The sequence below is a fragment of the Esox lucius genome, chromosome 22, assembly GCF_011004845.1.
Source record: "Esox lucius isolate fEsoLuc1 chromosome 22, fEsoLuc1.pri, whole genome shotgun sequence".
Taxonomy (NCBI): domain Eukaryota; kingdom Metazoa; phylum Chordata; class Actinopteri; order Esociformes; family Esocidae; genus Esox; species Esox lucius.
This window is the reverse complement of record NC_047590.1, coordinates 9195890-9222486: the sequence shown is the minus strand read 5'-3', so window position 1 is coordinate 9222486 and position 26597 is coordinate 9195890.

The following is a 26597-nucleotide window of genomic DNA, read 5'->3' as shown; positions in this document are numbered from 1 at the left end:
TTCTTTGTTTTGGGCGCTGATATTGACCCGGGCGCTTTAGGCACTGATCAGAACTAGTGCTCTGCTTAGGGAAGAGTGTTCCAGTTGGGATGCGGACTTAGAGTCGGTTGGATGTAGAGGACATTGGAGAGGACGTTTAGATGGCTAACACGGATGACAGATTCACTCACACGCTTCTGACACACCCAGTAGAATCCCTCAGTTCAAGTTTGTTATTTCCCCCTTTCATGAGAGGCAGAGCAGGTCTTCTCCGAAACAGAATGGAAGTCAGGCGAGAGTAAAAAAAAGAGAAAAAGGCGAACGTTGGTAAAAAAAAAAAAAAAAGAAGAAAAAAAAGACTTAAATGTTAAGGCCCTCAGAAAATTCATACTTCTCCTCTTAATTTGTATTGATGGCCTGGAAGAAACTAGCATGCTTTGCAGTTCTCTAAAAGCAGAAGATTTTTAAATGGAGATTAATTCACATTTTTGCTTGCTCAGTACTTGTAAAAGTAAAGCAATTTATATTATTTCTCTTAACGATCCTCTTTCTCTGATTGCGGTAATGTAATCTAATTGTAATTATGATACTATCTGAATCATGCAGACCTTAACATGATTGGAACTACTCGTTGCATTAAAAACTAATTTTTGAATAATGATGAAAGGAACTGTGGAAAATGTAGAAGTATTACATTTTTTTATCTCCTTTTTTGGGGGGGGGTGTCACATTCCCTATTTTCCTGCCTAAAGCCACAGTATGAAATGATAGTGAGTGGATCCAGAAGGGGCGTGGAAATGTAGACCACCCCAATTAAACATATCAGACCAATCAATGCTTGTGGGACAGCGTGTGGCGACTACGACAAGTTCACTGAGGTAACATTGTTACACTCTCAACCGCCCTATGGCGTCGCCGTGACACGGTCAGAAAGGCAACGGGGGTTCGGAGTTTAAAACGATGTGGCGGAATACTAATATCTCAGACAAGTCCGGTCGAATGTAAAAAAAAACTGTAGGAGAGACGCTGATAAGAGGATGACTTAGCTAGCTGGTAACACGCATTCTGTTTGGTGTTAAGACGGTGTGATGGAGGTTTACTGTGTAGGCCCAGTTAGGGCGTGCTTCTGCCAACGTGAAATCTATTAGGGAGAGTACCTGCTAAATACACCAGCTTCTAAATCCAATCTTCTGAAATATGACTCCACAAGATCTCACAACAGAGCTCAACCGCCAAGGTCCCTGTTGTTTGGCCGGCTCCCGTCACCCGCCCAAATAAAATGAAACTTGGTGCGGACAGAGGTTGAGGTAGGAGAGGGAGCGAGTGAGCGTGTTTCAGACACAGCGAGATAGAGTCCGAGGGTGATACAGCCCAAACGGCTTTCACAGTGTCGGCTAGTCCTGAAGGTAAAGCACTTAATGTATGAAATGAGTCGCTAATGCAGAGATGGCTAACCTAGCGCAGGAGACTAATGGGCATCATACCCTGTCAAAGACTCCACAGGAGAGTAAAGAGGGCCAGGCAGCTGTATGTTTGTGTGTGCATGTGTGTGTGTGTGTGTGTGTGTGTGTGTGTGTGTGTGTGTGTGTGCATAAGGATTTGGAGGCCATTCTGGCCCTGGCTCTCTGCTAATACCCCAGCCCATCATATCATACACAGCAGAAAATCATTTACCTGATGCCTCTCATCTTCCCTGGGCCCTCTTAACAGGTAGCAAGGCTTCTTCCGAAAGGAAATCTGCATCCCACAGCTGTGCAGTAGGATTGGAAGCCTCTGGAGGGAGAACATATATAGTTATGGTTGGAGACCACTTGCAATCACACTGGCTGGCTCAAGCACGCCAGCTACTGCGTCAGGCCAGATTCTTTCAAAGAACGCTCTGTTTTACAGTACCTCGCTTCTGAAAGAAAAGAAAAAAGGAAACGAACACCAAAACTCAATGAAACCAAAATGTATATTTCATCTGAGTAGCCTACAAGTTCATCTTACCGACACTTTATTTTAATATGTAGCCATAAATAATCAGCACTAAAATGGTAACATTAGCAAAATCCAGACCTGAAAGTCGACTATCTGCCAACTATCTTTAATATTGCTGAAGGATATCTAATTGTGTTTTCACTGTCAACCCCCGACCGGACCCCCCAACTCCCCCCCCCCCCACCCCCCAACCGGACCCCCCACCCCCCAACCGACCAAATCCATCTGTGCATATATTTCTTTAGCGAAGAAGCACACATAATTTTTTTCACGCATAGTAACTTCTCCGGCTATTCCCTTCCTGATGCCCTCCTAGGCTCCTCGGAGCCACCTGGGTGCTTAGCTGGCTCCGAGGCAAAGATGTGCACGATGTAGCAACGCTGTAGCAATGCACGTGTGTGTGTGTGTGTGTGTGTGTGTTTGTCTGTTTGCTGAGGGCATGAACATATTTTCATCAAATGAAAGACAGGAAAGAAAATTGTTAAATGAAGAAAAATAAGATACAGGCTCTCCCTTCAAATCACTTCTTGAGGGGGTTGAGGGGGATGTAAAGAGTAGGTGCCTGGAAAATGGAACCATACTGCTGTAGCTCCAGCTATGAGAACGTTTCCCTTTATCTAATGTCAAGGAGCGGGATTCTGATTATTGGAGAACCTAGGTGTAATTTACTGATGATACTCATCTTGGCTCATTATATTCTTAAGTACTTGGGAATTACTTAGTGGTTCTAGGGAGCTAGTGCACTAATGGTATTCACAGTGAAGGCAGTGTCTTGATGAGCAAGGATGATCAGGATCTGTCTTTAACGCTCACAAGAGCTCCCTTTTTTTTGGTGTTATTAAAAGGTTTCCTGATTGGACTCTAGACACCTACTGAGGACAGCTGGTTGGCTGTAGAGTGAAATTAGCTTGAGGTTCAGTCCCCAGCCGGAAAGCAGTTGTACTTAAATTTCATCACACGCATGTTCTATTCTTTTGTCACTGCCGCAACTTCCATTTCTTTCGAACTCATGCAAAAAAAAGTTCTGTTTAAAAGAAACCAAATATTATCACTGAGTGATGTTCCGTCTGATTATGTGAAGAAACAATGTTCCTGAGGAGAAATGTGAGAGAGTGAGGGAGGAATAAAGAAGAAACATCCATCCACAACGAGATGTTTGGACTTTTCCAACAGGAAGCTGGTGATGAAACGAAACACAATTAAAAGTGAGTTTGGGGGGCCCTTGAGTCAATTAATTTCCGTGTGCCAGTGTAGCCCAGAGGCCAAGCATGAGGAAAGGGGTTTCGGTACATGGGTGAAAAATAACTGGTCTCTTAGCAACAGCACCCCTCTCTCAACATGTCAGAAACCTTTTGGCCCTCTGGCTTCTGGAACTACTGAGGAAGTTCCCTAGGTGTCTTTTACATGAGCGCTGCTTTGTGATAGGTCGAGGTTCTGCTGGCTGTCAACGACGTCCCTTAAGGGAACTTGGCAGATCTCTTAAAAAGAAAAAAAAGAAAATCAATTTTAAGCTCGCATGCCCCAATGGGTGCCAAAGCCACTTTGGGGATCCTGAAGGATGCCTGAGTTGACAGGATTTGACTTCCAGAGGTAGAGGTGACAAACTCTATCATGAGAAAGGGCTAGTCTGACGCCTGGGAGGCCTAACCTGCTATCAGGATCGCTGGCCTGGTGTTGTATTGAACCTATTTATCTCTTTCACCACTGCAAAGGTACCACAGGGATATTTTTTTTTTTAAATAAGGAAAAAAGTTGCTACAGAAAGAAGAAAAGGAAAAAAAAAAAACTGGCAGAATTCAGGGGTGTAAATGATGAATTACTTTTCATCAACTGAAAGGAAACATACTACAGAACAATACGGAAATAGAGCAAGAGACTCCTGACCTCCTGCCTCGGAGAAGCCAATATCTTCATTCAAGAAGACAACCATGAAATTACACAGAAAATGGGATTGTCATGAGCGGGCCCTTGAAATCTTGGTATACAGTTATTACTGCTTTGGAAAGAGCCTTCATCCTCACATCATAACTCGTAAGAGAGGAAAAGCAGGGTGTATGCTAGAGAATGCTAGAAAGTGAGGTTTTGGTAGGGAGTTTGGGGTTAAATCTGCAATGAAGTAATGCTTTTTTCCTACCTACGCATTGTACTTGAGCCGTACTGGCATACATATGTAGAGTTCAAGTTAAACATACTCTTCTCTATATACTTAATAGAGCTTTACGCTAAAGAAAAGAATGTTGGCCAAGGTTTGGTAATTACCATGAGGTGATTGTTATTTTCACATCACCAAATCAAAAAAAAAAAGGTTTTCATGACCAGATGCACAAATGTCTTGTTTACAGAATGGCAACACAGCGAATACAACAGCTAATGAGCAATCAAATAATAATTAGAAAACCAAAGCAAGGAGAGGAAGAGGGAGTCTTTGAATACAAATCATGCAGGTTGTTTTAACTGGCAATGACTGAAATGGGCTTTGGAGTGATTGGACGATTGTTGAACAGGCGTGTAATGGCAGGGCTGAGGAAGTAGTTCACCCCATACCCCAAAGATAACCTGCCAAATAATGTAATCCCATACAAATGTGCTGTATGTGCAAAGTTTACAAATATGTATGACACATTTCAACTAGATATAAAAAAAAATGCATGAACAAGTACTTTGGCGCGTTTTGGGGCGTTTCACATGCATCATAAAATATATATTTTAAATGAATTGTATTGTTGTAACACGTTTACATGCTTGATAGTGTACGTTTTAATTGAACTTAAATCAGTACGTTTACAAAGGTGTAATAGTTAGTACAGCATGCCATCATTACGTTCATGCTCGACATAAAATTATATATATACAGATATACACATGCATTTTACATATAGTATATCGTGCCTGTTATAAACAAACAGGTTCATTAGGTAATATGGCATGTGCATGCTGATTCCAGTAATGTTCTCCACATTGTGTACCATGTGTAATAGCAGACATGGATATGCCAGGCTCTCTACAACGACCTAACATCCACTCTTTCTTGTCTGTGGACTGTTCTTCTGAAACGGAAATGCTGACCGCCGTCCATGCTGCACAGTGCAGCGCCCTATTGATTATAGTCACAGCCGACCAAGGAAGGGGTTTGAAAAACGTGCCTTAAGTTTCCACCCCCACCTTGTAGCGGACCAAACACAGGAAGCTCTGTCTGCGTTGACAACCGCTTTGTTCCAAATCCTTTTTCTGCTGAATGACCACCCTTTATATTCTTCTTTTTAGGTCAGAATGACCATATAAATAAAACATGTAAATAACGACAGGGCCTTTTTTAGGACAATGTTCGCTCTGTGTCAGATCAGAGGAATTCTGAATGGGACTTTTGCTGAACATGTTTACAACCAGGGATATGTTTTTTTTCCCACAAAGCCTTGCTAAACTCAACAAGACTTCCTCTAAAAGCATAAAATTAACGGAAAGAGTTGTAACTAACAATGGAGGACTGCATTGCCGTTTGGGGAAAAGTGAAGTGTCTTAAGAAAGTATTATGAAGGATCTGTAATTTTCAAAGTGCTCTGCATTTAAATGTCCCCTTTATTCCTATACAGCCCTAAGACAGTTCTCAAACAGCCAGATTCACATAATTAGATGTAGTAGACAGATGACATTCTCAATGTACCATTAGTAAGAGGTCATTCTCTCGCCCTCCGTAAAATGGTCAGTGTTCTGTAGACCGTCAATAATTTGCTTGCTTCAAAGCAACAGGCCATGTGACACTTAGCTGGCAAGTTAAATAAGTTACACTTATCTAAAAATATGTTTTTAGTTACAATTTAAAATGTTTAACTTCTATAACAAAACGGTCCTTCAAAGAGTGCTTTTATTTTCTGGGTTTTTAATGTTGTGGGTTTGATTCCATGAACATGTATGCACTCAGTATGGAAAGTTTCACTGGATAAGTGGGTCTGCAAAATGACGTGGATTTTAAAATGTAAAATAAAGATATTCAATTATTTTATCTATGGCTTACTAGTGAAGTCCAAAAAAGGGCCTTTGCATCCGAGAAATAAGATCCACCAAGAGGAGAGAGAACCCTTCAGTGACAACTTCATAGAACACACCTAACATCCTGCCCGCATCTCAATCTATTCAAGGTGTGCTTTCATTCAATTATTTCAGAAGAGAGACACGTTAAAGGTTTCCACCTGTGCCGTGTTCTTCACTTTTTTCTAGTCTGGCACGAATTTGACAGGAAAGGTAAATACGTGTGAAATGGGACACATGTTTTCCATCGTCTCCATTGTCACACATGTTCCCCTTTTCAGTCTAAAGAGTGATTAACATTCTTCCCTTACTGGTCCTCCTCCACTCTCTCTCTCTCTCCTTCTCCCTCTAGCTCTCTCTCTCTCTCCCCCTCCCCTTGTTCCTCAGTGCCTGATCATGGCTTCATACAGGTTGAAGTGCCAAAATACACCCTGTCTGAAATTACGGATCTTCAAAGACTCCAGTAACTTCCTGTCCATGTGAGATTCATTGGAGGTATCAGCTAACCCAGAGTAGATCAAATGGACCTGCCATAGAGATATTTACTGTGTGTGTGTCATATAAAACATTCTCTGGAAATGTAATACAGTTCTGTATTTTTCCATTAATTAACCTACAATAGTGTAACTTCAAACGTTTATTTGGAGAAAAAAAAAACATGTTCTTAGTCCTAAATTCAATGCATGTTTAGAGTATGTTAAGGAGAGTGTCTGCTTTAAATGCATTAATGTACATAAATGTATGCATGCATATGAATAGCAGCAATTGTTATATATGTAAAACCATTGTTATTTTGTCTGTGCCAGTTTTTCTATAAACATCATGGCAGCCGGTCATTCCAAAGTGCTTGAAATTTCTCCTAACTGTTGGCAATCGTCAAATGAAGATGCTAGCTTGAGGCCTGGGCTTGGCACAGGCTACCAGCTGTTTTGTTTACCTTCCACACAATGTCCAAGAGACATTTTGTCAGCGGTTTACAAAACCAATCGTCTAATGCTACTGGTGCTGGAGTTTTGGCATGTGGATTGCATTTGGGAGTGTATCTAAATAACTCCAGACAGCCAGAACATTTGAAGGGCATGAGTTCTGTTTCAGTGCAGCTAATCCAGCAGCACTGGAAAGCTGTATGATGTTCAAATGGCATTGATAAGACTATTACCGCACTTTGAGGGGGAGGCTGTTCGTTACACGATACCTTTTGAACTACTCTGAGTGCTACAACATGTGGAGATGGATAACTGTGTTGGTAAAGTCCTCTAAATAAGGCCACATCCACTAACCACTGTTTTCAACACCAACATTTTTGTTTGTATGTTTATTTTTACGAATAATTTTTTCGCGTAGTTGGTTTTTATCGAGGGAAGACATTTCTTTTACTGGACTTCTCAGATGTTTTTGTTTCAGAGGATGTTTTTTTCACATTGTCAAAATCCCCTTTTTTCCCATGACTTTGAGTCTCAGAGCTAGCAAGCTTTCTGTGAGTTGGAACATATCTCTATCACCTCCATTCTATCAGTCCCTGTACCTAAGTGTTTGGCAGGCTTTTGTAAGCATATGGCATAACTAAATGTTGATCATCAGCCCATCTCATACATCACATACACGTTTGATAAACAGGGACATTTATCACTCAACATGGCCAAGATAAGAATGATGATTTTTTTACATAACCCAAAGTGGAGCCATGTGAGTGCTGTACCTTTGTGTGCATCCCAAATTATACCCTATTCCCTTCAAAGTGAATAATGTTTGGCCATAAGTAGTGCACTACACAGGTAATATCATTCCATTTGGAAGGCCGCTTGTTTTCGGTGGCGGCGAGATCCAGAACAACCAATTAAATGTGTTTCTGCAAAAAGTGTGATGGCCAATCATGTCATTTTGTTTGACATTGAAAAAAATAAAAATAAATTCATGTTCCATAATTCATTTTTAATCTGATATTACCCCAAAGTAATAAAAAAGGAAAATTCACAATGATTTTATAGCAACGTATTAATATACACAATATACATATAATTATTCAGACCCTTTATTCAGTTCTTGGCAGCAATCACAGCTTTGAGGAAACCCATTTTGGTTATAATTCTATCAGATTTACACACCTGTATTCGGGCAGTATCTCCTATTCTTCTTCTTGCAGATCTTTGCATGGGGAGGAATGGTGAACTGCGATCTTCAAATCTCCCCACAGATTTTCATCGGATTCAAGTCTGGGCATTGGCTGCACCACTAAAACACATTCACAGATGTGTCCTCGAAGCGCCTCTAGCGTTGTCGTGCTGAAAGATAAATCTTTGCCCCAGTTTGAGATCCTGTGTGCTTTGGATCAAGATTTATTCAAGGGCTTCTACATATTTGCTCTCTTCGTCCTTCCTTCAAACCTTACCAGTCTCCCGTGCCCTGCATCTAAAAAGCTTCCCCACGACATAATTCACCCGTCACAATGCTAATGGGGATCAGTGGTACCTTGTTCTCGCCAGATGTAATGCTTGGCATTCAGACCTAATTATTTGAAAATCTTTTTCCTCATGCTCTCATAGTTACTCTACCATATTGGCCTGATTGATTGAGTGAACTTTTAGACCGATTCTCTCATCTCTCATCTGTTCATTGGGTTCTTGGTCAACTCCCTGACCAAGACCCTTCTTGCCTGGTTACTTAGTTTGGCCCGGGTGGCCAGCTCTAGGAAGAGTCTTGGTGGTTCCACACTTCCGTTCCCCAATGGTGAAGCCCACCTTGCTCCTGGGAACTTTCAATGGTTTACCATTGTCAGGTGAGTGAGTGTGCCGTCACACAAACTGACACATGTGACTTGCTGGTTTGCTTGCCTAGGAGGAAAGTCTGCTGTAATCTTCATCTCTCCCGAACCTGTTGGGAGTGGTTGCTATGAGACAGGGCTGTAAATCCAATCGTGAAATTAGTAAGGAGAGAAAAGGTGGTTAACTCAGGGGTGAAAACTACTGTGTGTAATAAAAAAAATATTACTTAAGTGAAACGATACATATGTGTCTATCAATTTATAACAATAAAAAAGTATCACATCAGGCAGTAATTATTCAGACCTTAATTAGTCATAATTATATAGAACAAGATATCCCTAATATATGCAGAGCAGCATTAAATAAACATAGTTTGCTAATTACAATATTATGTAAAACTCTTTGTTGTACTGAAGATATGCACACATCCCATAAGAGGACTGAAACACATCCTGGAAGCCATTTGTACATGTTGTTTGCTTGTTAGCTGGCTGTATAAGTAAAGTGACCTACGCAAAAAACTGAAGCACAACGTAAAATGAGACATTTCATATCCACGTGCATGCGAAGACTCACTGTGACTGTACACACTGAAACACACACTACATGTGTACACAGAGAGAAGCTCAATGGGGGGGAGTGGGGGGGGGGTTTAAAGAACAAGGAAAACAGGAGAAGAGGAGAAAGTGAATGTGTCACGTGAAATACGCCACCTTGAGCGAGGAGCATTCCTCCCCGGCATTCATCAACAGCACCGCAACGCACTCATGCAGGCAGGCAAGCAGACGAGCAGTAGGACAGTGCATTAATGAAATGTTAATGGCTGAATTAAGCCTGAAATAACCATTGTAGCCTGGACTGCTGTGAGTCCATTAGCATTAGTGTTACATGCTGGGGTACGGCGATTGAACGGCTCTCCGTGAGTGTCTCCCAAATGCATCCCTGTCCCCTACATAAGGGGGCTACAGGATGGCTCCTGGTCTAATGTAGGGCTGCTGTAGGTAATAGGGTTTCATTCGGGATGCACGCTTCCTCTCAGGCCAGGGGGTGGTGCCCAGACAGGTGTTCCGACTGGGGCCAAACAGCTCTCCGTCACGGTGACCTCTGGATGTTTTGGACGGGTGCCGGATGAGCCCCTCGACTGCGTCGGCCGTCAACAAATTATTTTGGAAATTAGGAAAGGATGGCGGAGGAGAATCATTTCAGCACTGTTTCTGTGGTAGGTGATGAATACGTCAAGGACAATTTTCGTTCGGTCATCGACCAAAAGGATTGTACTCTTGCTAAATAAAATTGCTTTGTGCTAAATGCAGCCAATAAATTACTGGGGTTGTTGGCTGTCCTACGATTAATAGGTGGCATAGCTTAAACCCTAACTCATTTGGATCAGAATTTTTTTTTGTCCTTGAGTGAGTGACTTCTTGGCTACTCAGTAGCTATTTGCTGTCTACTGGCTATCCCCATCGACAAAGATGGAACAGAGTTCCCATCCAATACAATCCAGAGACAGTATGTCCAATTGTGGTATCTTAAATTTGATTTATTCAATTACTTACATGTATGTAAGTGCATTGTTTGTTGTAATAATGCTGTTACTGTGCGTATGACTGTACATCATTGTAACATCAGCTAGTCAAATGGCTGGGAATTATGGTTTGAAATGCTCTGGGACAGGTAATTAGGTATACAGATCATGACGTTATCCTAAGGATTACACACACACACACACACACTCCATCTTGATCTAAGGTCTTCAATGGTCCACGGCACATATGAAGATGGGATACCCCAAATCAGATTAGTAAACAGCCACAGATAGTTCATGTCTATCATTCCTACGCAGATAAATGAAAGCTCTTAACCTAGAAATCTCCTGTAATTGAGAAATTCATTGTAATTGTTTTAAACAATAATTAAATGTTTTCTCCCAAAAGAAATTGTTGCAATATCCAATCATTTAAAATAGTTATTGTTTTCAGTGACTGAGGAAAATGTCTGAACCTGAAAATGCGGGACACAATTGCAGCATACAGTGTGAACTCACTTGTTCTTAAGTTTACATGTTGGGTCGCTGGATCGATTTTATAAAAAATGGATTAGTCACCAAGTTTCCTGCCGTGAACTGGAAGTATTTCTAGAAAGAAGGTTACCACTGTGAGCTGGTGGTACTTCTAGATAGTTACCTCATTCATCTGGAGATATAATAGAAAGAAAGTTACCGTCCTGAACTAGATATATTTCTAGAATGAAAGTTACTGCACTGAACTGCAGATATTTCTAGAATGAAGGTTACCACCGTGATCTGGAGTTAATTCTAGAAAGTTACCTCTTTGATTTGGAGATATTTCTAGAAAGTTACCTCTCTCAACTGGCGTCTAGAATGAGGTTACTGCCCTGGTTACTGCCCTGAACTGGAAATATTTCTAGAAAGGTTAGTCCCCTGATCTGAGATATTTCTTGAATGAAGGTTACCTCTATGAACTGGAGATATTTCTTGATGCGTGTTGCTGTGTTTGACTTACAGCTGTGAATTGGAGAAATTCCTTGAATGACGGTTGCCGCCCTAAACTGGAGTTATTTCTGGAAAAAAGGTTACTGCACTTAGCTGGAGATATTTCTAAAATGAAAGTTACCACCCTCAACAGGACACATTTCCATTAAGAAGGTTACTGCCATGAACTGGAGATATGTCTAAATGCGTGTTGCTGTGTTTGACTTCACCATGGTCAGGAGACCATGGGCCATGTTCATTAGGCCAAATGATGTGAGCAAACAGAAAACCAGTGGGATGTTTTCTTCCTGGACCGGTGCGGTCTCTTTCACGTTTACACTTTGTTTGGATGCCTAATGAACACCACCCTGGAGGGTTTCAGTGGGCATCTGGCCTCAGGTACTGCAGTCCACTGCAGCCTAGCCCATGTTATTAGCCCTGGTCAACCGCCAACTACAGCAGCTGTCCATCAACACAACCTATAAAAGCCTTCCTACTCATAAACAATTATAGGCAGGCAAATGGTGGCCAATGGCGGAAACACACACACACACACACACAGACACAGACACACACACACCTCCAAGGTCATCCCAATTCCCTACACGCTGTCTCGTCTACATGACCAATTGTCTCCCCTATCCTCTCATGAAAAGCTCTGAAGAGAACAGAGGTGAAATGGCCATGCACACTCAGGGTGACAACAGAGACTACCTTTTTGCCCGGGTCGGTCCAGCTGAGAGCTAACATGATGTGACATTTAGCATGGCCCTCGCAGGTTTTTAATAAATGATTCAGGCGACTCGCTCACCAAGGGATTAAGAGTTAATGCCATCTCTGTCTCGGTCGCGTAGCTCAAACTTTGACTTCTCTCGTGGGCAGGCTTCAGCCTCCAGGGATGGACAAATGGACACTTTGTCCCTCTATGGCGTTGGATCCCTCCCTGACTCCATTATCAAAGCAGAGAAAAACACAACTGAGACCATATGACAATCTTATGTTTGAATGGAATATGTGACACAAACACAGCACAGCTGGGTTAGATATACGTTTAATTTTTCCAGAGTGTAAGTCGGGATTTGTTGGTCTTTTTTGTTGTGTGGTTGGTTTTAGGTGCCCTAACGACTTCCTGGCTGAGTCCCTTGGACGGTCCTAATGCGAATTTAATGACACAACGCTGTGCAAATGACAAGAACCCAAGTTGAAGGTGACAACCTTATTTCAGTTGGTTTTTTCTGTGTGTCGGGTTCTGATTTTTTTTTTAAAACACTGACTTTTCCTCCAATGTGGTCCCATTGCGATGCGTCACATTTTTAATAACCTTCAGCAAAAAGATATGGTTCATTATTGCTGACATACCAATGCATTGCATTTAATGCCCAAATCCTTTGTGTTATCCTTGTTTGTAACATATCTTTTGTTTACTACTAAAGGAAACTTGCTGGTTTTACAAATAGAACCCGGTTAATTTTCATTATTTAGCTGCGTATCTATAATAGTCAACTATGATGACCCAATAATGTTTTAGTTTTTTTACCATTTCTCAAGTTGAGTTTTAAGGAGGTTTGTTTCCAAGAGCTTAAAGAACATCCAAGAGGATGAGGCAACATTCTGAGAACCAGGGACTGATATAGCCTACTCTCAAAACAGCTTTGCAATTTAGCATATCAGATTGTGTGATGCTTGAGTTGTGGCTTTGTTGTGAATAGACTCAGTCCCAATATAATACTTTCCTTTTTCTTTAAACAGTTTCTTTATTTTTTTGTGGATGTGTCAAATTTTCTATGTATTGGTTTATCCCTTTGTTTCTCATTTCTCATCTTTACACTTGAGTTGATCACAGCAGTTTTTTTTCCATCTACAGCCGCATCCTGTGAGAGAGACAGCTGTGAAAGCAGTGAGGAATCTGTACAACCGACAGAGAAAATTGCTCGCTGGTAGTATCGTCAATTTTAACCAGATTTTCCAGGGATATTAAGGAAACAAAAGATGTTTCACTGTTCAGAGTCAGAGCACCCAATAACTTTGATCTTAGATCCATTTGAGAGACGAAAAAAAATGACAATATCCTTTTAGATGGATTGTTTCCATCGAAAGTAAGGTGACACTTCTGATCCGCATTTGCATTCATTACTGTCTCTTAAGCATATTTGATAAAATAGACATTGTTCATGCATTGTTCAGATGTGAACAAAAAAGTGCAGTAACCCCCTGCAAAGAATGGGTGAGTGTGGTGTGTGTGGTGTGTGTGTGGGTGTGGTTCAGGCAATGTTTCTTCTTTAAGAAAGAAGGAATCAGGGAGTGTACTTCTCATAAACTGTGCAAAAGCTGGAAAAGGGGCAGGTTTTGTGATTCCAACCCATCAGTGCTCAAGAATATATACAAATAGTGTTGTAGGGAGTGGCAATTTAACAGCATCCCTAATGGTTAGGTACCATGACAACCTGTGTATGTTGACATCCATACCAGCCACTAGTAAGACCGCTTAAAAAAAAAAAAAAAAAGTTTAGTACACTATAACTTATGTGAGTTTTCATCAGTCCTATACCAGAGAACCCAGGACAAAAGTCAGAATCCCAAATTGCTGCCCTATCCCAATGACACTATGTAGGGAATAGAGTATAATTTGGAACACAGACAAACAGTTGCATATTAGAACTCAAGAAACTCCAATAAGTACTATTTAATTCTAAGTCTAGGATTTCTGTTTGGCCTAGCAAATCTGCTAATTATCATTTGCATGCTTGCATGATTAGTTTAATCTGCTGTTTTTAATCAGGTCATTGTGCTGATAGACTGAGTCAATACATGTTTGTCCATAAGAGGTTCTGTGTGCATAACAACTTATCACAAATGATATAATGTATTATAGGTAAGTGCAGTAGAAACTGGAGGTTTAGAACCATGAATGCTGATTGGGTTCCACCAGTAGATGAGACACCACTGGTATGACAAAACATGTTCATTTTTGCTTTAATTCATAAATGGATTTTAACAGCAATGAGGCACCTAAATGTTTTTTAGCATATATAGTACACACCCATCTTAAGATCTGTTGCCTTATGTTGCCATATCCAGTTGGGCAAAAAAGTATTTAGTCAGCCACCAATTGTGCAAGTTCTCCCACTTAAAAAGATGAGAGAGGCCTGTAATTTTCATCATAGGTACACTTCAACTATGAGAGACAAAATTAGAAAAAGAAATCCAGAAAATCACATGGTAGGATTTTCTATGAATGTATTGGTAAATGATGGTGGAAAATAAGTATTTGGTCAATAACAAAAGTTAATCTCAATACTTTGTTATATACCCTTTGTTGGCAATGACAGAGGTCAAACGTTTTCTGTAAGTCCTCACAAGATTTTCACACACTATTGCTGGTATTTTGGCCCATTCCTACATGCAGAGCTCCTTTAGAGCAGTGATGTTTTGGGGCTGTCGCTGGGCAACCCGAACTTTCAACTCCCTCCAAAGATTTTCTATGGGGTTGAGATCTGGTGACTGGCTAGGCCACTCCAGGACCTTGAAATGCTTCTTACGAAGCCACTCCTTTGTTGCCTGGGCGGTGTGTTTGGGATCATTGTCATGCTTAAAGACACAGCCACGTTTAATCTTCAATGCCCTTGCTGATGGAAGGAGGTTTTCACTCAAAATCTCACGATACATGGCCCAATTCATTCTTTCCTTTACACGGATCAGTCGTCCTGGTCCCTTTTCAGAAAAACAGCCCCAAAGCATGATGTTTCCACCCCCATGCTTCACAGTAGGTATGGTGTTCTTTGGATGCAACTCAGCAATCTTTTTCCTCCAAACACGACGAGTTGAGTTTTTACCAAAAAGTTATATTTTGGTTTCATCTGACCATATGACATTCTCCCAATCCTCTTCTGGACCATCCAAATGCTCTCTAGCAAACCTCAGACGGGCCTGGACATGTACTGGCTTAAGCAGGGGGACACGTCTGGCACTGCAGGATTTTAGTCCCTGGCGGCGTAGTGTGTTACTGATGGTAGCCTTTGTTACTTTGGTCCCAGCTCTCTGCAGGTCATTCACTAGGTCCCCCTGTGTGGTTCTGGGATTTTTGCTCACCGTCCTTGTGATCATTTTGACCCCACGGGGTGAGATCTTGCGTGGAGCCCCAGATCGAGGGAGATTATCAATGATCTTGCATGTCTTCCATTTTCTTAAAATTGCTCCCACAGTTGATTTCTTCACACCAAGCTGCTTACCTATTGCAGATTCAGTCTTCCTAGCCTGGTGCAGTTTCTGGTGTCCTTTGACAGCTCTTTGGTCTTGGCTATGGTGGAATTTGGAGTGTGACTGTTTGAGGTTGTGGACAGGTGTCTTTTATACTGATAACAAGTTCAAACAGGTGCCATTAATACAGGTAACGAGTGGAGGAGCCTCTTAAAGAAGTTACAGGTCTGTGAGAGCCAGAAATCTTGCTTGTTTTTAGGTGACCAAATACTTATTTTACCGAGGAATTTACCATTATATTCATTAAAGATCCTACAATGTGATTTTCTGGATTTTTTTTCTTCATTTTGTCTCTCATAGTTGAAGTGTACCTATGATGAAAATTACAGGCCTCTCTCATCTTTTTAAGTGGGAGAACTTGCACAATTGGTGGCTTACTAAACACTTTTTTGCCCCGCTGTACCACATCCACTGGTTTGGTTAACTAAAACCCCTTTCTATGGACCCATTCACTAGTTTATATGTAAACCATGCTCGTAAAGACCTTTTAGCTCTTTAATGACATTTATTATTATTGAAAAACATATTATAGGAACCTGCAGAGCCAGATTAGGGAATATATTGAATCAGAATAAATCAGGGCACACTGTAGATCTTGATGTCGATGTTTCATCCATAACCCCTCCCCCAGTAAATAACATTAAGAGCTGAATCAGCAAGACTCACTTTGTATCCCAAATTGAATAACCTATTCCCTACATAGTGTGCTGCTAAGAAGCAGGCCACAAAATGTAATGGTGCCCTATAAAAGGAGCCCTAGAAAAAGGAGTAGCTTGCACAGCAGCGTTCTGGTCCCACACTGCAGACAGGCTCGTGCCTGCCACACCCCCTCATTTAATTCTATCCTATGTATAAAACACAATGTGGGAATAGGTTTGACGGATCTATCCTATCTAATATGCAACTCTCTTTTTTTTTTTTTTTTTGCTCATAAGTTGCAAATGGCTTCATTAAAACAAAAGCACCACCATAGGGACCGCATAAAACACGCGGCTGGTCCCTAATATGGTATTTATGACCCGGCTAAATGTAGAGCGAATTAAACTTTAAAGGATTGCAGTCAGGTAGACCGCCGACGTTTGTAAAGGAATGTCCATTAAGAAGATGAAAGTAGGAAGCGAAAGGGGCATTCCCTGGTGATTGTGGGGAACGTCGGTCTGCATGGCGGTGTTAGAGAGGTGACCGCGCACCTCCTGCATCGCCAGAGAGAAAAACAGGCCGCCTGACAGGCCCGTCGGCCCATGAGTTGTTGTCGGTTATCTCTGACACTGAATTTAAAGAAGGTATTAAAATATTACACTGGGAAAAGTAATTTTTTTGTGGGGGGGGGGGGCTGTTTCTTTCTCTCTCTGTTCGAAAGTTTAATCAAGGCGAGAACATCTAACAATTATGCGACGTAGCCACAGGGGGAGAGAGGTCATCCCTCCCCTCTCTCTATCTCTTCCATCTCTATCTCTTTATCTCTTCCTTCTCTATATTTATCTCTCTAGCTTCATCTCCTCGCTCTCCCTCTCTCCCACACCAGTCCTCCCGCTTCTACGCCACTCTCCATGTCAAGCTTGACGTGACACAAAATATATATCAGAACAGGTCGCGGTGTAGATAATTGCGAGACATCCTTTGAACCAATTTTACATTAATCAACCCATGTAGTTCCCAGCAGAGCATTGAGAGCCAGGAGCTCCCAGTCACTGAATGCCCATGGCTGGGAATACCTCAGCTACTACCCAACCCGCTGTCTGGAGCACCAATGCTAGTTTTCAAAACTTGACATACAATATTGCTGACCCCACAACATAGGAATCTTCCGAATATGATAGAAATGATCTATTCATTTCACCAAACTTTTGAAATAAAAGACGCCATGATGGTGTCTGTACTTAAAACCTGGATAGACTCTCTTGAAATATGGCTCGGATGGGGAACCTACCTAGTCCTCATTGTTAGTATTATTCTTTTAATTTAACCCTATTTTTGCCAGGTAATTATGAACCAGGTTGGAATGTATTGTTGTGTTCAGCCACCACCTGGGAGCAGTATGGATGACCTGCCTTGCTCAGGGACAGAACAACATATTTGTCACCTTGGGAATTAGGAGTGGCCTTGGGTTTACTGGCCCACTGCTCCTGACCACCTGGGTGCCCTGACCCCCCAAATGGCAGTGGACTCCTGTAGGTTCTACAGTATGTATACATTCATTGTTATGAGACATTCTGTAAGCTCCCTTTATTTTCATTGATATAAATACATTTTTATCGTGAATTATGGGTGGTTTATATCATTATTACGAAAAAAAGTATATATACATATGTATATTGTATTTATACATTTATATTTGTCCTATTTCCACAAAACACACGCGAACTCCCTCACCTTCTCCACTTCAAGAGCTCCACAGATGGGCAAGGTCTCGTTCCTGTTCGCACGATCTTTGTTGAATGTGAAATTTTGTGACACAGAGTGGTAGGGGTTTCATACTTGTTTAGCGTTGATTGCACGGCTCCAGGCCTCTGTGCCTGCATAATGCTCACAGTCAACCACACTGGGGGCTTCACATTGGAGACAACCTGCGATCACCACTCTCCTGATTAATGCATGAACCATGTGCTCGCTTTTCTCAGACAGACAGGCAACAGTAACGGATCGGACACTCAGCGGAGAAGGATCCCCCCTTCTCACTGAAAGGAGAAGACAAAGGGAGGGGCAGCCATATTCACTGATAGCCCCTTTGTATGGGGGACGCGATATTGACAGTTTACAGTTACACGGAACTGCTTATCTAATCCACGGTACGTTGAGACGTAACACGCTGACATATTGATGAATTTAACAGATTACCGGACACATTTCTCATTGTGCTGTCCAAACCTAAGTGCTTAGTGGGGATATCAGAATGTATGGAGATGCTTTAGGCCGCAATTCTCACCGCACATCAGTTTGTGGTCTAGCGGCAGAGTACATTGACGGGTTGAGATTTGTTTTTTTATTACCTGTTCTCTGCCTCCCAAATGCCACTCTTTATGGTGCACTACATCTGACCAGGGGACGTGGGGGTCTGGTCAACTATAGTGCACTATATTAGTAACAGTGTGCCATTTGGGATGCGGACCTGTTTGTCCACTACAAGTGCCAAGGGAGCTGAGGAGAGACCACAGCCAGTCAAGGCAAGACCTCAACATTTGAAATATAGCTGCATGTGATCCTAAGGACAGATGTCATCTACTTCATACTAGTATTAACTTCCCTGAAGAGTTGGAAAACATATGTTGGGATGAATGGTTTCAACGGAAAGGAGCTTGCTGTTTTTAGAAACCCAACAGGTCCCATCTTTAGCGACTGCTAAAAGAGGAACCACTGCTGCCGGCAATACAGCTCGAAAACCAAAATCACTTGGGCTCCATTTATACAGGCGGCAACATTAAGAACATCTTTTCACAAATGTTCCCTCACAAGCAGTCAAATGAGACGTTTCCATGTCAGATATGTTCCAGAGGTTTTATTTGTCACAAGGCCAATTACGGAAGAAGATTCTGAATTGGCTCTCTGGATACGACACCAGCCAACTCCTATTCCGTCGCGCGCATTATTCTACGCAAAAAAAAAAGTGCACAGTTAAGTTACTCTACTTACTCATAACATACGTTTAACATGCAACCCTAGAAGCCATGCCGGTGCACAAGCCCTGTAATGTAACCCCCCCCCCCCCCCCCCCCCGCCCCCCCCACAGAAATTAGCTTTCTTCTCAAGTGAACAAACTGTGTTATCAATGTTTGACAATGCCACCGGCTCCATAGGTAAAGATGGGAACATGTAGTGACAAGTCGAAGGCATCAGCACAACAGAGGTACCTAAGGAGAGACAACCGACAACCTCTCTGAGGCTAAACGAAATGAGGCTTGTCAGGAAGCAGTTGGTGCTGTAATTATAATGGGTGCACTGAATATCCAGGGGATTATAGAAGAATCACATAATGGAGGAAGCCGAAGCACTAAGAATTTTATATGCCAAGCTGGGAAAATTGAGGTAAACAGAAAACGTCCCTTTCTCAACGTTTGAAAAACACAACAACAGAAATGTAGAAAGCAGACAATTCAGTGCCGTAGCCCCGTTGAAATGTGAAAGTCATCTCCGAGTGAGCGTAGACGCTCAGTCCCAGCAAACAAAGACACATTGTCTTTAAACCTAAATCCGAAGACATTGCTATTCCTATCATTATTATCTTTATTTTTAGTCCATCATTTACGATTGTTCAAATTCATTCCGACAGATAAAATACGTAATTCTAATCATGACAGTATTTGATATTACAGTGTATTTCCTAGGAATGAGTGTTGGGATATCACATGGTTCGGTAGCAGTCCAGTGGCTAACGAAACACTACCGGATATAATCAATTCCAGGGCTGATAGAAATAGAAGGGCAGAATTCATCGGCCCACTGGATTGCTCCAGGGTTCAAATCCTGACGCGTCTGTACTGTCGGACCTTCGGTGTAACATATGTACACGATAAGTTCATTAAACTATATTGAAAATGTTGAATATAGGCCAAGTTCAACTCTACCCACAACATGCTGAACATTCTATACACTGTCAATCCAATCCGTCCTCCCTGGAGTGTTAGATCAGGTGACTGTTATAAATAGGACGACGTTCCATCAAATCTGTTCAGTCGAGTTCCGTGACAGGATCAGAATGACTGATGACTGACTGTGATGCCACTCAAGATCATGGCTGTTGAGGAACACATGTGTCAGAGGACTTCTGGAAGCAGTGCCTTGAGACATGACCGTGTGAGAGGAGGGTCTGCTTTTGTTTTCTTCAGCCAAATGTTGGGGGTCATTTTGTGCCGGATTGGCAAATGTCAGCAAGAGCAATAGGCTTTGGGGCAAAGTACACCAAGGTATAGTACTACTTGTCTAGAACAGATGGAAAAAGATATGTAGGGCTGGACTAAAAATAAATGGAAAACTTAGGCCAATTTCCCCAGGCACAGATTAAACCTCGTCAAAGAACTAGGTTCTAAGTGCTAAAGACCCTTTGGGTGTGGATTCTCCATTGATTATGGTTTTCAAGCCCAGGAGTGGTTTTAATCTGTCAGGGTTAGCCTTTCTGTCCATGGCGCTGGTCAACGTCACTCACTCGTCTCCTACCAGGTGGTATGGGACCTGGGGATGCGGTAAAACTCTTAATAAATAAAGATCCAATTTTAAACTTCATAACAGGAAGCCCGGGCGATCAAAGACCAAGGCTGTTTGAACTCAGGAGCAATTATTATAGTAGTAGTCGCAGTTTTGGAAATTCAAATATTTATCAAGAAGTAATCCCAATGCCATATCAGTAACTCGGGCAGCATGTAGACAAAGGTTTTGATCAGTCTGACAGTTTCCTACACATGCCGGAGGTGAATGTGAACACACCAATGTGGCCACATGTGGAGTTGATTAGGGACCAATGTGTTTATTGAGAATCCAGATGGATTTACCATTGCACCACACACCGCTGAAAGGATTTGACAAGTCGTGGTTCGGTTCAAACATACACACACTCACAGTTTGGGGACATTTTCGGTCCCCATTTGTATAGTAGAACATGTAGCCCCCCCCCCCCCCCCCCACACACACACACACACACACACGCACACACAAACACACACCAGACACTCTTCTCCTTTTAAGCATTTAAGATGAAAATGTCAAATACTCTTAATGCTTCAAATCATGATTCTGTCATTGCCACAAATCAACCGTGTATTTAATTGAAACAAATCAACCAGAAATGTTGTATGCATCTTTTCTTTTTCTTTCTATCCATCTGATGCACTATGTCATGAACTTATGTCTACTCAACTGTTACGACAGCCATGTTAATGTCTATTCTGAAAAGCATAGACATACAAACAAATAGACTGGTAATGTAAATCTATAGCCCAGAACTTATGTCTTACATGTTCTTCTGATTGTTATTCTAAAACCTATACATTCTCAAATAGGTTCATATTATCAGTGGAGCAAGGCTGCTTGGTATGCAACACAACTTCTTTCGTTTCCTCCTCCAGTGTGGGTTTTGGGCAGATGTTCTCAATACGGAGATCAATGAGGGGTACATTTCAGTGCCTTTGTTCCCTTCTGTTCTCTCAAACGCGGCGCGCCCTGTGCAATAATTCAACAAAGTAACCCAAATGGCATGTACGCGACCATGTGGTGCCACTGTTGAAGCCCTGTGTGTGATTCCACCAACCAACTGACAGAGAGAGGATTAAACACCGCAACAGTCAGTCCTACAGGAGGGGTGTGTGTGCGTGTGTGTGTGTGTGTGAGAGGATCGGGAACCAAACGCCACCTCCACTGCCACCGTCACAGCCACCACATCACTCAGCTCCCATCCTCTCCTCCTCTGTCCCCCAGATAGCGACGGCCCCTTTGATCTGTCCTGGCATTCCACCAAGTGCCCACAGATAAAAGGACAATGTGCTAATCCACCCCGCCATCTGATAAGTATCTTTACAAAGTATCTCAATTTGCTTCATAATCTGCTGCCTTTTATCAGATTAAATAGATTTTTTTAGTTCCTGCTTTGCCTGTTTGGGACAGCAGTATCAGGACTGAGGTGAGCGAGTCTCTCTCGGATCCAAAATCATATTGCTGTAAGTAGGCCTCTTTATTTTCAAACTCTCCCCTTTAAAATCTCTGAGTGATTTTGCATAGTGTCATTTTGTATAGGTCATTTTGCATAGGTCCGTCTTTGAGTTGTTGCCGCCAGGTCAACTGATAAAGGAAAGGCATATATATAATGAACGTTTTAGCAATTTACAAATACTTCACATGGGGAAAAAGGAGCCATCTAAAGATAGATATACAAGATAGTACAATACCTTGATGTGTTTCAGAAAATATGCCGTTTGGATCAGGGGTGTTAAAATATTGATTAATATAATTTTCTTTATGCTTATTTTACCAGACAGGTTGACTAAGAACATTTACAGCAACAACCTGGGAGCCATTAGCTGTCTTGCTACAGAACAACCAATATTTTTCCCCTTGCCGTTTCCGAGATTCGATTTGGATGAGCTTTGGAGGCTAGGATACCTCGCCATCCCAAATTCCACATCAGGGACGCATTTGACAGTAATTTAATATTCATGAGGACCAATCTAAACATGCAAACACACAGAGGTATGTAAAAAGAGCAGAGAACATTCCCCACCCCTCACCCTGCACACTCCATACCTAAACCACAATCATTCACCGCAATGTGGAGCAATTTGGTGACACTGATTCATGGCGCACACACGCCGGTCATCTGTTAAATGAGATTTCCCGAGATGGCACAATGCTACTGACCCTCGGGTTTGTCCTTTTCCCCACTGAGCCATGACCCTTGACCCCTGATCCAGGATCTTGTTCAGCCACTGTCACTGGCACTATTGTCAGTCACTCACCTCCGGCCAACCGTGCTTAAACGAGGACGACACCGCGCGTGGACGCTGACGGCTGTTCAGAACCCCGGGGGGGGGGGGGGGGGGGGGGGGAAGACACACACAATGTCACGTGAAACGATCAAGCAAATTTCAAACAAACGTGATGCCATTTTTCCCCAGGATGCAATTGGGCAGGTAATATAACATTCCAGAGGCTAATATAAAGCTAGCTGTTTAGCCTCCTGCGACTCACATGACAGGACTTTGTCGTTCAGGAATGTGTGCCCTTATTAACTGAGTTGGACTCTCCTATGGCCTGTTGGTGTTGTACAAGTTTCCATAGGTGACATACCATCTGTGTCCTGCCGGGCTTTCTATGCATAAATATTGCGCGGAGTGTATAGAGTGTAAAGATTGTGTAGACCGCAAAGATTGTACAGATTGTATACGAAGACCTACAGAGCGTAGCATTTCGGTTGATTTCATGTAATACCTCAACGGTCCGTTGTCACCATATGCATTTTCTGGTGGTATAAAAATGTTCAGCGATTAACAGTGTTATCAAATTAAGATGGCCGATCTGTTCACCTGCACTACAACTGTTCCACTGCGTAGACCGCATGTACTCCAGTCAATAACTAAGTCTCCAGATCCCTGGAGTGGCTGGAGTAGCAACACTGGCTCCAGCACAGAGGGGGATGGATGCTCTTCTTGCTATGTTGTGTAGGCCTACTACATTGTGTGTGTGTGTGTGTGTGTGTGGATGTACTGTGCACATTCACTTCACATGACGTACCAGATCGCATTATTATGCCTGATCAATGTCAACCGACCGCTTTGTTGGATTCCTTCTTTGAGGGGAAAAAAAAGAACTGTGTATTCAGGCATTTGAAAACATCAGACCCTTAGTGAGGTTTGGTAGAGCGTAGTTATTACCCACACATGCCAAGACCAAGAATCGCACTGGAAATTTTTTCGTTTCTCTCTTTAATCAATGCGCCCGTTTTAAAATGTCTCAAAGACGTCCATTATGTAACATAGTACATTATACATGTTTGTGTCTTTACCTGATCGGCTTGTCCATGTCGTTATTATAATGACCCGACACACTGACACGAGTCGTCGAGTTGATTTAAAGGGTGCTGGCTAGAGAGCGCTTTCAGATCATATGGCCGGCCGTCGGGATAGGGATGGAGCGGGCCGTGTTCGGGAAAGCATAACCCAATCAGGGAAGTATGCCTCTCGTTGCGGGGTGGCCCTCGCTGCAGAGCGCCGCGCTGCACGGCAGAGTGGAGCGAGGTGCAGCACCGTGCCAAGCGCACACTAAGGGTAAATATTTGTATCTCAGTGGTAGACTCGCATCACTGAGGTCAGGCGTCTGGAATCTTCTCATTGTTTAGAAACGGCTGTTGTTACAGTTGGGCTTTTGGAAAAAGAGCTATGCGAGACCCGAGGACTCCCAGGGGAGGGAGAGAGAGAAAAAAGGAGGAAAGAAAAGAAAGGAAGTGTGAACATTTGTGAGAGGAGGAGAGAGATACACACACCTTTACCAGAGCAAGTTCATCATACCACACATATACCTCGATGATACCTGTCATATTGACAAATACCTAAAAAGAATTAAACAAGTGTGTACTATACAGCAGTGAAATAGGAAATATAAATAGGTAAGATTATGGGTTTACCGTGTGGACTTAACAATTACTAGCCCCACGCTCCTACCACTGCAGCATCTAAAATAAGGTAAACCAGTCTTAATCATAAACTTAAATTATAAAATACAAGTTTGGCTACACAAATTTTTTATTAACTACATTGAAGAGAATTTGAAGAGAACAGAACACATTTTCGTTCCTCAAAATAATTATATTAGACAATGATAAATGAATATTGTAACCATACTGAGAAAGTACTATACAGCTCCGGAAAAAATTAAGAGACCACTGCACCATTTTCTTTCCTTGCCAAAAAAGTCTAAAAGGAAGGTTTTGAGTGAGGAACAGATGCGTTAAATTTGCAGTGGTCTTTTAATTTCAACCCTTCTTTTCATCACTCAAAACCTTCCTTTTAGACTTTTTTGGAAAGTTAAAAGCTGCAGTGGTCTCTTAATTCTTTCCGGAGCTGTAAATATTTGATATACACTACCATTCAAAAGTTTGTGATCACTTTGAAATGTCTTTGTTTTTCATTAAAAGATATGTGAAATTTGTTTGAATAGGATATATAGCCACATTAATAGGAAATATAGTCATTGTCAAGGTTAGAAATAATGATATTTGATTGAAACAATAATTGTGTCCTTCAAACTTTGCTTTTGTCAAAGAATACTCCATTCACAGCAATTAAAGCCTTGCAGACCTTTGGTATTCTAGCTGAAGTAATCTGAAGAGATTTCACCCCATGCTTCTTGAAGCACCTCCCACAAGTTGGATTGGTTTGATGGGCACGTCTTACGTGCAATGCGGTCAAGCTGCTCCCACAACAGCTTAATAGGGTTGAGATCTGGTGTCTGTGCTGGCCACTTCAATTTTGCTTCTTCCCTAAATACACCGTTTATAGAAATTAAAGGAACACTTAAATCACACATCGGGTCTTGATGAAGGAAATATATTAAAGATGTAACTCTTTACTGGGCAACTGGATAATTTGTTGAGAACAAAATGACGTGACAGCCTCAATGGAAAACAAAATCACCAACCGATTGAGGGCTGGATTCAAACTCACACCGAAAATCTAAATGAACAATTGAAACCACAGGCTGTTCTAACATGCGTGAATTTCATCATGGCAACTCATAATGTGACTCAGTACTGTGTATGGCCCCCACGTGCCTGTATGCTCTCACGACAATGTCTGGGCATGCTCATGATGAGATGGCGGATGGTGTCCTGGGGGATCTCCTTCCAGACCTGGATCAGGGCATCAGTGAGCTCCTGGACAGTCTGTGGCGCTACTTGGCTGCGTCTGATGCACTAATACATAATGTCCCAGAGGTTCACAATTGGATTCAGGTCTGGGGAACGTGAGGGCCAGTCAGTGGCATCGATGCCTTTGTCATCCAGGAACTGCCTACAACCGCCAGGCATTGTCCTGCACCAGGAGGAACCCAGGGCCCACTGCCCCAGCATAAGGTCTGACGATGGGTCTGGGGATTTCATCCCGGTGCCTAACGGCAGTCAAGGTACTATTGGCTAGCACGTGAAGGTCTGTGTGACCCCCTAAGATTATGCCTCCCCAGACCATCACTGACCCACCGCCAAACTGGTCACGCTGAATGATGTTGCAGGCAGCATAACGTTCACCACGACGTCTCCAGACTCTTTCACGTCTGTCATGTGCTCAGTGTGAACCTGTTCTCATCTGTCAAGAGAACGCCAATTTTGGTGTTCTCTGGCAAATGCCAATCGAGTTGCATAGTGCTGGGCTGGGAGCACAGGTCCCACTTGAGGACATCGGGTCCTCAGGCCACCCGTTTTAGATGAATTCCAAATAGTAAATGAATTAATGTAACCAATAGATTGAATGTATAAAGAGAGTGTTACAATTACAGTACAAGTATCAAAGATTAAAGTACTCCGGAGTTTGAAGATGCTGACGAGAGCTTCTTCAAACCCTCGCTCTGGTTATATCATAAAACTCAGGTAATGGGGGTTGGTCAACTGACCTAAGGAAAACAAATCCAGT